Here is a 13,620-nt window from a genome sequence, read left to right on the forward strand (position 1 = left end):
AAAGTGACCCTGGTTCAAAGACTCAGCATTATAGGACAATTTTACCAGAATCTTACTATTAATTACTCAGCTATCCACAGCTAACAAGTCACACATACATGATGGGGGTTAGATCTGTCTTTAAAGATAATACGTTCATGCAGCAAAGCTGAGAATAAATGACTGGATCGGTGGAACAGACGTTTTTGTGCTCAAAGTCAATTCAGAGTTTAAATTAACAGTATGAAGTTAACAGCAGGAGAAAGAATTATTAAGTTGAAATGACTTAAAAGTCTTGGAGATGATAGAACAGCTGGTGACTCACTCTATCTGCTCACCATCAGTGGAATGGCTAGAAAAGATATCAGGTTATTTTTTTAAATTGGCGTCTAAATTGCTCCACAAATGAATGCAAATGAAAAGTAAATGATTTTTGGACTAATGCTGCACCATTAATCAAATTGCAATCCTGATGTCAGGCTGTGCAATTCCATAATTGCTGCAAAAAAAAACCTTCAATTATTATTGTATTAAGCAGTACTGGAAAGGTTCACTCAGACTAGCCAATCTCAAGGTATCTGATGAGATTTCCCCCATGCTTCCTGGAGAATCTCCCACTAGATGGATTGGCTTGATGGAGTCTCCCTTCGTACTGTACGGTTAAGCTCCTCCCACAACTGCTCAATAGGGTTCAGATCTGAAGACTGTGCTGGCCACTCCATTACAGTCAGAAATCTGTCTGCTCATTCTTTGAATATTTTGTAGACATTAAGGAGGTGTATTCTGGGTCATTATCCTGCTGCAGGATGAAATTGGCACCAAGCAAGTGCTGTCCACAGGGTATGGCATTGCAGAATAGCTTTCCTTCCTCAAGGTCCCTTCCACTCTTTACAAATCTCCTATTCTTCTATCTCCAAAGCCCCCCAGACCACCACGCTGCCTCCACCTCCAAAGGCCCCCAGACCACCATGCTGCCTCCACCTCCAAAGCCCCCCAGACCACCACGCTGCCTCCACCTCCAAAGCCCCCCAGACCACCACGCTGTCTCCACCTCCAAAGCCCCCCAGACCACCACGCTGTCTCCACCTCCAAAGCCCCCCAGACCACCACGCTGTCTCCACCTCCAAAGCCCCCCAGACCACCACGCTGTCTCCACCTCCAAAGCCCCCCAGACCACCACGCTGGCTCCACCTCCAAAGCCCCCCCGACCACCACGCTGCCTCCACCTCCCAAGCCCCCAGACCACCACGCTGCCTCCACCTCCAAAGCCCCCCAGACCACCATGCTGCCTCCACCTCCAAAGCCCCCCAGACCACCACGCTGCCTCCACCTCCAAAGCCCCCCAGACCACCACGCTGTCTCCACCTCCAAAGCCCCCCAGACCACCACGCTGCCTCCACCTTTCTGAATGATGGTTTAAAGCTCTGTTCTCGCATCTTCTCATTTGTTCTACATCTCACAAATGTTCTTCTGTTTGATCTAAAGACCTCAAACTTGGACTCATCCATGCACAACACCTTCTTCTGGTCTTTCAGTGTCCAGTCTTTGTCTCCCTTTTTAGTGAAATAGTTTTTAGCTGTGCAACAGGATTAAGTTGGAATAGCAGGAGATTGATGCAGAGGACTGATGACTGTTTGTGAACTGCATGAAAATGTTTTTCTTTGGAAAACAAAGAAGTTTGGCAGTGATCCCAAACTTTTGAGCGGTAGTGTATATGAGAAAAGAGAGATCATTTTGGAAAATACTGTTTTGTAATAGTTTTAATTTAATGCACTAAAAGATTTAAATGGGTAAAATCACCAAAAGGACCAGCTGCATGCTCAGCAAACACACTGTCCTAAAGACAGAGGCTGGTAGAGATGGCAGGATTTTTCAAGACAAAGGGAGAAAGAACTGCCTAATTTGAGTTACACAAGATTTTATCAGAGCTTGATTGAAGCAGCCGTGCACAGCTGCACTGATGGAGCCCAGTCCTACAGCTTCTAGCAAAGTCAGGCTTCAACCACTGTGAGAGGTTTCTGCTTCCTCCTTTGATTGAGCCACAAACAGCTGCGAAACATGCGGCATCATGCAATAAAGCTGTGATAAACACATCATATTCTAACCTAAGTACTCACTGTCCTTATCAAAGCAAAAAAATACACATTTCTTGTTGCTTGGGTAAAATTTAGCCAGTTTAAAAAAGTAAACCCTCACATGAGCAGGTCAGCTAAAACCACGGCTAGTAGTGAAAGAATAAACTGGGGCCACATTCTGAGGAACTCTGAGCACAAAATTAACTTGTTGAGAAAAAATTTTCAGCAGCAAATTACAGAAACAGGACAACAGGAGGTTAGCACTAATGCCTCTGATCAAACAGTGATATTGATAAATCAGATCCATGGGTGGCTCATTTACTTGGCTGTTCAGGGTCCGAGCCTGGTGCCAGCTCTGCCTTTAGAACATGAATCAGATTAAAAGTCCGGGATGAAATGAGACCAAAGCAAAAGCAAGCTTATAAAAACCCTTGCTCTAACTGGAGAAAAAAATGAGATATTGGAATCATTAAATGAAAGTATACCAAATGGCAACAGTTTTTTCCCATCAGCCAGCACTTACTGGAGCGCCTGAGCGGTTGGATGGAGCTAATGTACCGGACTCTTCAGCTTCACTGTGTGTCAACCTTCCCAGTGTTTTCTCTGGTCCTGCAGTGTTTGGAGCAAACAGTCTGCACGCCAAAGTGGAAACAGCTCAAACATATGCCATCACTGCTCACCAGCATTTATTCCACCACAGACGATAAAACATATTTCAAAGATTTAGAGGAGACATATTATACTAAGTCATATTTTAACACTTGCATACAATGCTACAGTGTTGAGGTTCCTTTCTAAACCATACCGATTTCATTTTATCAACAGACACGCGTCTTTCCATGAACTCTGCAAACGAGATTACCGGCCTCTCTGAACAGCTCGTTGGGAGACTTGATACGAGCTGATGTTAGCTCGTTTTCCGGCTTCCCCATTGGACGGCTCTGAGCAGATGACTCCCCTCCCCTCCTCCCACTGGAGGCTCTCAGACCTGCCCTCCCGGCAGCTCGTTCTCAGCCACGCCCCCTCCCCGGCGCTGTACACACCGCTGCTGTTGTTTCGATTCTTGCTCTGGTGTGGATTTATTCCTGTCAGCATGTCTTCTAAACTTATTTGTGTTTTTTTGGTTGTGACGATAAATCTACTCTGTATGCGCTCCCGAAGGACAAAAGCAGCAGAAAGCAGTGGGAATTGTTTGTCTCACCGAGCCGACAGCCTGCAAACTTTTTTTTCTGCAGTCGTCACGTCACTGATGATTGTTTCGTCAATAAAGGACAGTAAGATGCTGGATTTGCTTCTAGTCTGCTGCTAAAACATGGAGCTGTTCCCTCTATAAAGATCACCCAGGGAGCTGTAAGTCACTTTATAACATTACGTTAAAACCAGCCATGGGTCAGCGGGAAGCTAATGTGTGCTAAACTTTGTCGTCAGTTGTTTTCATAACTATCCGCCCTTTTACCCTAAACTATGCCGTGAAACGTTGTGTACCTTTACATTACTAAGTCTTGACTTGTGCTGATTAAAAGCCCAATGAGTAAACTAAGCAAAAGTCAGTGATCAGTGGGCTGAGAAAACAGTTCAGCCCATTGTTCAGCCCCCAGGAAGCTTTGACCAAGCTGGCCAATCAGAGAATGGTAAGGTCACGGACATCTCTGAGTCTTAAAGAGACAGGACTGAAACGGAGCGTTTTCATCAGTAGGCGAGATCTGCTGAGAATGAGGGTTTTCCTATCGCCAGGATAAGATAAGTGAGGAGTTTTTTGAGCTGCACATCATAAATAACTATTCTAAAGTTATCCCAAAATGACACACTTAAAAGGAAAAATGGGTAAAATATGTCTCCTTTAAATTCCACTCCATTCAAGGTCTGTATTTGTATTCTAATATTCTCAACACTGTGATACTTCATACCTGAAACTCCTCGTTTTAAAGCAGCTTTAGGTCTCAGACAGAACCAACAGCAAGGCATCACAATCAAATTATTGGGGAAGATTCTTTTGAAAAAAACTGGTCTGAATCCTGATTTTGATTCTAAAACGACACATTTACAGAAATACAGAAAAAGCTCTTTAAAAGGGTTAAACCATCATAGAACTCAAACTGGGCTGGAGCAGATCTGACTGGTTAAACATTAGACTCCTGCTGCAGCTTCAGTCCTGTTAAAAGTATTCACCCCCTTGGATGTTTTACCCTTTATTGATTTTATAAATAAGCCACAATCAGCACAATCTGCTGGGGGTTTGACAAAAAAATCAATAAAAAACTCTTTATGTCAAAGTGAAAAGAGAACTCTACAAAGTAATGCCGATTAAGTGCAAAATCAGAGACTGCATAAATATTCACCCCCTTCATGTCAGTATTATGTAGAGTCACCTTTGTCTGCAGTCACAGCTCTGAGTCTGAGTGGACAGGTCTCAGTCAGGCTCAAACATCTGAGACTGAGGTCTGGGCTTTGACTCAGCCACTCCAGAACATCCCTCTTGTTGTCGTTAAACCATTTCTGTGTAGCTTTCTCTGTCTGCTTCAGGTCAATTGTAAATCTTCCTCCAAGCCACACTTCTCATCCAGACTGAATCTGAGGTTTCTTCATCAGTGTCTTTCTCTTTGCCACTCTCCCATAAAGCTCTGACTGGTGAAGAACCCGGCCAACAGTTGTTGTCTGCAGAGTCTCTCCATCTCAGCTGCTGAAGCTTGGAGCTCCTTCAGAGTAGTCATAGGTGTCTTGGTGTCCTCTCTCACTAGTCTCCTTCTTGAGGACGGTCTGATCTAGGCAGATTTACACATGTGACATATTCCTTCATTTCTTCATGATGGATTTAACTGAACTCTGGGGGATGTTCAGAGACTTGGATTTTTTGGATCCATCCTCCAACTTTTACAATTCAATCCTTTTCTCTGAGTTGCTTTGAGTGTTCTTTTGTGTTCATGGTGTAATGGTAGCCAGGAACACTGATTAACAACAGGTGTCTTTATACTACAATCACTGAGACACACTCACTGCACTCAGGTGATCCTCATTTCACTAACTGTGAGACTACCAGCACCAATAAACAGGGCCTCTGTCTAATTAGCTCAGTCACTTTAAAGGGGGTGAATATTTAGGCAGTCATTTATTTGGCATTACATATTTTTATTTATCTATCATTACTTTGTAGAAATCTGTTTTCACTTTGACATTAAAGAGTTCTTTCCACGTTATATTGTCCGTGATTGGTTTTAAAATGGTAAACATCAGTTGTTTTAGGTATTTTAGACAGTGACAGTGACTGAATCCTAAATCCTGACTGAATGTTGGTCTGATTTATTTTCTGTCAGCTGCTGTCAGTCAGGTACATCAGTGTGTCTCTTATTCTGAATTTTGCTGTGCTGCTATGGCTTTGTTGTTGTGAGATTTCTTGTCATATGTAAAATACACCCACAGCAGTGTTATCTATGGTGGCAGCTGTCATTCAAAGACAGCAGGGTAACACTCTTCAGCATCCCGCTGCCTGGCCCCTGTCCTCCTCTCTCCTGCCAACATCATGTCGGCCCTGAGCGCGGCGTGTGGACGGCAGCTGGCATTATGCTGACCTTTTCTGCACCGCGCAGCTCGGCCAGTGTGAGTCAGACCTCTCCGTCTACCGTCAACCACCTGGGGCGGCAGCGCTAACAACCTGCCAGACAGCCAGACGTTACACTCTGGAAAACAAAAGATCTACGATGCAGTAGAAATGCTCTGATTGAATGTCACAGACTGTTAATACAAGGACAGATCCTCAGTGGTGCTCTGATGTGTCTGACCATATCATCAGCATGGGTGAAATCTTAGATCAGAGATTTCAGACCATGTGACTGATGATTTTGCAAGGTATTCTGGGAGATTTGCATGACTCTGGATAATCTCTGATTGAAGGGCCACGTAGCCCTAGAACTTGATCCTGTCCATTCATTCATGGAGACACCCTGCCTCCAGATGTGGATGCACAAATGTAATGGTAGGAATAAGTGGAAAAAATCATTAAATGAACATATTTTTGAGTCAGCCCTGCTGTAAAATAAAATAATAAAGCACGTCTGCATGTCTAAAGAATCTGCACTTTTCTGTCTCTCAGGAAGACAGAGGTCTCAGTCATACATCAATAAAGATTCCACACTGATGGGTCAGGGAGCTTTGCTTCAGTTACCATTCATTTGACTATTCAGAGACGTTTTTATCACTTCCATTCATTCCACACTCACACACTGATGACAAAGGTTGCTAGGTATAATATTCAGTATTAACTGATCTCATTAATGCACATTTACAGTCATGTGCAGAGGTTTTAGGCATGCAGGGCTCTCAGGATTCATCATGGGGCAGGATGTGAAACACCCCGAGGAGGACGACCTTCTTCTGTCTGGGCCTTTTCACACCTGGTGATCCCCTGGAGAATGCAAGCAGTTTTTGGGCCCTTGGGACCATGACCAGGGGCTGTGGACACCCTACTACCAGCCCTGAGAGTACCCTAGGCCAGTGGTTCCCAAACTTTTCAGTCTGTAACCCCCAAAATAATAGCAATAGAGACCCAGGACCACCGGGGGGGGGGGGGAATAGGATGTTGCACAAGTATCACGTAGAAGTTTACATTTTAAGGCATTTTTGTACAATTTATAAGCAAAAAATCTTACTGAACAGTTACTCTTTTTTTAATTGAATTGATTTTAAGGTTGCTTATTCCAATAATGGGTAAAATATTCCACTTTAAATCATTTTAAACCTCAGGTGTCACTTTAATTTACTACCCTTTAGAGCCCTTAAAGACAAAAATGTCCGCTTCCAAAAACGGCAATAAAAACAGTACACTTTACTATTTTTTTTCAGCTGAAAAAAAAGCAATTTAGATGGTTAAAACAGTTAAAACAATTAAAACAGTTAAAACAGTTAAAACAGTTAAAACAATTAAAACAGTTAAAACGGTTTAAACGGTTAAAACAGTTAAAACAGTTAAAACAGTTAAAACAGTTAAAACGGTTAAAACAGTTAAAACAGTTAAAACAATTAAAACGGTTAAAACGGTTTAAACGGTTAAAACGGTTAAAACAGTTAAAACAGTTAAAACAATTTAAACGGTTAAAACGGTTAAAACAGTTAAAACAGTTAAAACTGTTAAAACAGTTTAAACAGTTAAAACAGTTTAAACAGTTAAAACAGTTAAAACGGTTAAAACGGTTAAAACGGTTAAAACAGTTAAAACGGTTTAAACGGTTAAAACGGTTAAAACGGTTAAAACGGTTAAAACAGTTAAAACGGTTAAAACGGTTAAAACGGTTAAAACAGTTAAAACGGTTAAAACAGTTAAAACAGTTAAAATGGTTAAAACAGTTAAAACGGTTATACCACCCACTTTGGGAACCACTGCCGTAGGATATTGGTTCCCAACCTGAGGTCCGGGCCCCCTGAAGGTTTGCTAGAGATTTCAGGAGGGTGCGAGGCTTCGTCTGCTCTGAGGTCATCAGACTTACGTTTGCATGGTGAAGTAAAATCAGCGTAGGTTCTATGGCTGGGACAGATATGTTTTGGCCTGTGTTATTGTGATTTTACCACTGAAATCAATCAAAGCTGATGCTAAGATCATTTTTCCACCTTGGTGGGAGGGGCTCACCAGTTCTTACAACACAAGAAGAGGCAGCTAAAAATGTTGTGAACCACTAACAAGGTCTTGCTCACTCGTCTCATAACCTCTTACTCCTTAAAAGTGTGGGCTTTGTTATTTTCTATACAGATTATTTTCTCATGCCCCTGATAACATACAAGGACATCCAGAGCACAACCAGGGTTGTGTCAATCCTCTTTCCCACTTGGTGGTGCCCTTAGATGGGCTTAGACATCATAACATGCTTCACTTCAGCCTCAGTTTTTGGTCCAAACATGCCGGAAAGTTCTGCATAGTAGTGATAAATACTGACACGCCAGCGGCACGGCGCTGTGGAGCAGTTGGAGGCTCTCCTGTGGGCGAGTGTCTCGCTGAAGGCTGATTTTTAGGAGCTCATTAAGAACTGGATGTTGGACTTTGGTTTACACGGTGGCTCATCAAACGCCTTTAAGGGTTTCCTCTTCACAGAGAGAACGATGAGGATGAGAGAACTGAGAGATTTCTGCAAGTCTGCTGGTGCACTTTTTCCTGGTGATAGTCTAAGCTGACCACTTACAGTCATGTGACCACAATGACATCACCGACTACAGTAGGCGGCTGTATAACCAGGGCTGACACGAGTCATAACACAGCCAGCCTGCTGGACACAATGAAAATATCAGGGTCACGTTATAAACCATAATAGCAGCCTCAGCTAGCATTAGCTTTAGCCTCTTCAAGGCTTCTGAAGGCTGCTGATTCATGGCTGTGACCCTCTCACCTTCTGTTTTTGTTTTTGTTTTTTGAATAGAAATAAAAAGATCCTACTATCCCTGCCTGTTAAATAAAGCCCACTGCACAACAGAGATAACCATGTTTTAACGTGTGCATTACAGCGTGAAGAATCTGGGTAATAGTGTATTCATGTAGCTGTGGAACCCGTCTGTTATCCAGTCTGGGAAGGACAGACACGTTAGACATTGTTTGTCCAAAGTCCTACAGAACATCTATCCAGTGGAGATCATGATGGAGCCCCCTGGTACTGGGTATTATTCTGTTCTATAATAACATTGTTTTTCTAACAGCTCTAGTGAATTTAGGATGAGCTGACTCTCAGAAGCTGCTGCACATATACCGTATTTATGTGATACTGGAGTGAAGCATGCATGGCTGCAACCATTCCCACAGTTTGAAGTGTTTTACACGAGACATTTGAAAGGAAAATACATAAATATTTTAGTTCATGGGAAACTGAGTTGATGATAATTCAGTTTCTCTTAAACTTGAAAACCCAGACTGTGGTTTCATGGATAAATTAACCAAATATCTTCATCCAAGTATCCTGGTCATCAGAAAAGCAGAGATCTGTCTGCTTAGATCCATTTCTAGATCCATTCAGAGCAAATCACAGGGAAATTTTAGTTGGGACGAAGCTGCATCAAGATCCTGAAACAATTATGAGAAGAGACAAACATCTTTTCCACCAAATTTCTTTTTCTTTTTTATGAAGAGATGTTGTGGAGCTCTGAAAAGCCAAAGATTCACATCAAGGTCGGGATAATTAATCATGTGATTAATTGCAACTAAAACTTATTTAATAGTGATTAATGCAATTATTCTTGACAGTCCTAGTTTAAACCTGTGTAGCAGAAATCTATTCCAAAACAGAAATAATACTGGGGATGGCTCTGACACCAGTTTGATCCAGTCACTGTGGATCTATGGTGGTCCTCTAATGCAGGAGTTCCCTTTCAGCCCGTGACCCCCAAAATAAAGGAGCCAGAGACCAGGACCCCAGCTAGACCTGAAGGTGGCTGAACAGCCAGGAACATTCAAGAATAGTCATGGGCAGACAAGGCCGTCCATAAAGAGAGATAAACGGGGAGGTTTCTGGGACCCAGCCAAACTGGGGGTCCATGGAGGTCAGCTAAACTATTGTCCATTTCTGTGGAAACCACATTTTATATTTAACCTGAAAAATAATCACTCTTATCAAAGAAACAAATGTCTTTATTTATTCATTAAGCCCTCTTTAAATGAAAAAAAACTTTTGTTAAAAACATTATTAAAATGAGTTAAAATTGCTTCAGTTGGTTAATAATGGGAAAAATGGTGAAAAGGGTGGGAAAGGCTGGCTTTTTAAAGAACATAAATGAGTTAAAAGTGGCTAAAAATAACCACAAATGGGTTAAATGGCAGAAACAGGCACAAAAAGTGGTAAAGGGGATTAAAAGTGGGTGAAATGGCTTTAAAGTGCAAAAAACTGGTAAAAATTGGGTGGAATGGGATGAAAAATTGATATAAACTGACAAAAATGGGTTTTAAGTGGCAAAAATGTGCTTAAATTGGTAAAATTGATGTTAAGAAGTTTTGAAAAAGGGTAAACATTTGGTGTAAAGTGGCAACAGTCTTATCTAAAAAATATTCTTAGTGTTTTTAGAGCATCTGGTGACCCCCTCAGTATCTTGTGACCAGGGGTGTAGCTAGGGATTTTGGGGCCCCAGAAAGAATATTCCACAGGCCCCCTTTAACCGGCTAGCCAAGCAACAAATGTTGAATATTTTCTTACACATATATATGCATTTTTGAAGCATAATTTCCCCATTTATGAGCAACATTTTTACTGAGGTTAAACTGAATTTACTTGCATTATTTAGCAGCGCTGGACTAGACCATTTGGACATTTTTAAGGGAGGAGCAGAGGCGCCCAGTTCTTACTTTACTCCATTTGACACAAATTTCAGTCTGCTGACTGATTCATTTTGTCACTTTTGGTTCAATAATTACACTAATTACTAAAAAAAAATGACAAAAACACACTTTTTATTGCAGGCTCCTCAAGGTCCCCTCCCTACCGTGGGCCCAGGTAATCAGTGCCCTTTCCCCCCGTGCTACGCCCCTGCTTGCAACCCCCAAAGGGATCCCGACCCCAAGGTTGAGAACCACTGCTCCAATGGGGGCCTGGGGCCCGTTTGGATAGGAATCAAAGAGTTTTATAAGTCCTACTGTGTTTGTTCGACTCTCCTGACGGCACAGAGGAGAAGGGAACAGCGGGCTAATATTTTTGGTGGACGAACAAAAAACCAAACACAAACACACACAGATCTATTCCTGTCACCATGGAGAGCTCTCAAACAACAACAGAAAAATGTGTGTGTGTTGTCTTCTACCCACTCACACGCTAAATATTGAAGCTGAGTCGGGGGAGGCTTTGACTCTCCTCTATGAGAAGAATTCTTATCAGCATCCACAGTGATGTATGTACTCTCACATAAACACCTCTGATGGAAAAACACGGAGTCATGCTACCGTCTGCTTCATTTCAGAGTAAACCGGATTACTGGAATACTGTACCATCCAGGTACTTTTCACTTTTGAAAAACATGCCATCAAAATGAACTGGGGTAGACGGGAAATTCATGATTTACAGTTGCTAGATAAAATATGTGAACCCTTTGACATTTCTTGGATTTCTGCATAAATTGGTCATCAAATGTGTTCTGATCTTCATCTAAGTCACAACAATAGACAAACACAGTCTGCTTAAACTAATACTGCACAAAAAATGATATGTTTTCATGTTTTTACTGAACAAACAAACATTCACAGTGCAGGGTGGAAAAAGTATGTGAACCCCTAGGCTAATGACTGGTTGACCCTCCGTTGGCAGCAATAACCTCAACCAAACGTTTCCTGTAGTTACAGATCAGACCTGCACAACGGTCAGGAGGAATTTTGGACCATTCCTCTTTACAAAACTGTTTTATTTCAGCAATATTATTGGGATGTCTGGTGTGAATCACTCTCTTGAGGTCATGCCACAGCATCTCAGTCGGGTTGAGGTCAGGACTCTGACTGGGCCACTCCAGAAGGCGTATTTTCTTCTGTTGAAGCCATTCTGTTGTTGATTTACTTCTATGCTTTGGGTCGTTGTCCTGTTGCATCACCCATCCTCTGTTGAGCTTCAGATGGTGGACAGATGGTCTTAAAATGTCTTGATAAACTTGGGAATTCATTTTTCTGTCAATGACAGCGATCTGTCCAGGCCCTGAGGCAGCAAAGCAGCCCCAAACCATGATGGTCCCTCCACCATATTTCACAGTTGGGATGAGGTTTTGATGTTGGTGTGCTGTGCCTTTTTTTCTCCACACATAGTGTTGTGTATTCCTTTCTAAACAACTCAATTTTAGCTTCATCTGTCCACAGAATATTTTGCCAGTAGTGCTGTGGAACATCCAGGTGCTCTTTTGTAAACTTCAAACGTGCAGCAATGTGTTTTTTGGACAGCAGTGGCTTCCTCCGTGGTGTCCTCCCATGAACTCCATTCTTGTTTAATGTTTTACTTATTGTAGATTTGTCAACACAAATGTTGGCATGTGCCAGAGATTTCTGTAAGTCTTTATCTGACACTCTAGGATTCTTCTTCACCTCATTGAGCATTCTGCGCTGTGCTCTTGCAGTCATCTTTACAGGACGACCACGCCTAGGGAGAGCAGCAACAGTACTGAACCTTCTCCATTTGTAGACAGTCTGTCTTACTGTGGACACATGAACATCAAGGCTGTCAGAGACACTTTTGTAACCTTTTTCCAGCTTCATGCAAGTCAACAATTCTTGATCGTAGGTCTTCTGAGAGCTCTTTTGTGCCAGGCATGGTTCACATCAGGCAATGCTTCTTGAGAACAGCAAATTCAACACTGGTGTGTGTTTTTATAGGGCAGGGCAGCTTTAACCAACACATCCAATCTCATCACATTGATTGGACTCCAGGTTGGCTGACTCCTGGCTCCAATTAGCTCTTGGAGAAGTCATTAGCCTAGGGGTTCACATACTTTACCACCCTGCACTGTGAGTGTTTAAATGGTTTGATCGATAAAAACATGAAAACATATCATTTTTTTGTGCAGTATTAGTTTAAGCAGACTGTGTTTGTCTATTGTTGTGACTTAGATGAAGATCAGAACACATTTGATGATCAATTTATTCAGAAATCCAAGAAATCTCAAAGGGTTCACATACTTTTTCTAGTGACTCTAAATGCTTAAAATACAGAAGAGTGCACGTTTAACGGTTCAGTCAGTTAAAGCATTAATTATGGGAGCATAACACGACGGTTTGGCATCAGACTCTGACTTCACCACTCCTCCCAGATTTATTTTTCATGCAGAACTTGAGGAGTGATGAGATGACATCTTAGACCCCCTTCCACAGCCAGCAGGTGGATGCTGGGGTGGAGGTGTGTTTAAAGCGAGACTGCACTACTGATTCAGAGCAGAGCGGGTCATTGAGAGACTTGCAGCTTAAATAGGTGGCTGAATTAGATGGATGTGTGTCATGTGATTTGATTATGATGCAAGTCAGGTGTGAAATCAGCACGCTCATGTTGACAGACTGAACAGCCTCACACCAAGTCCACCAGTCCAACATCCGACCACAGTTATCCTCTCTGGTTCCAGCCAGAAACCACAGAGCCCTTCTGTAGGACTCCTTCATCAGTGAGGATAGAAAACACGGCAAGTTGAAGCTTTTAATTATTTGAACAAATCTGAACTGTTTGCACAGTTTAACATGCAAAGACAATAGAAAACTCCAATCAACAACATCTGTGCCAAACCCGACATGGTTCAGTCCAATCAGAGTCATCTGAGGAGAACATGGGCGGGGTTTAGCTGTACTGTTAGCCAATAGCAATGGCTGCCGCGTAATGAAGCAGTTAGCTTGGTTGTGGTTTTAGTTAGGAGCAGTTTTACCAGAACAGGAGCACATTTCTGCATGAAGTAAAGAACAGTGAAAGCTTTTCATGACAGAAAGATTAGTGTTCGGTTTCAGTAGTACGTCTGACACTGCTGTAAATGCAGGTGTTCCTATCAGCAAGTACCACTGTGTTCTGTTCAACTCTCAGGCATCTACGATCAGATCTAGGTGTAAAGGTTGCAATTTTACTGTGTATTTTCTTTAAAAATGTGGCTAAAGACTTTT

General features: G+C 42.2%; 1 protein-coding gene across 1 annotated transcript in view; it reads right to left on the reverse strand.

Annotated features, from left to right (window-relative positions):
- kcnab1a (potassium voltage-gated channel subfamily A regulatory beta subunit 1a) overlaps positions 1–13,620 on the reverse strand; it is a 265,266-nt gene that overhangs the window by 83,480 nt on the left and 168,166 nt on the right. The gene's annotated exons all lie outside the window — the stretch shown is intronic.

Source organism: Cheilinus undulatus, linkage group 2, assembly GCF_018320785.1.
Source record: "Cheilinus undulatus linkage group 2, ASM1832078v1, whole genome shotgun sequence".
Classification (NCBI taxonomy): Eukaryota; Metazoa; Chordata; class Actinopteri; order Labriformes; family Labridae; genus Cheilinus; species Cheilinus undulatus.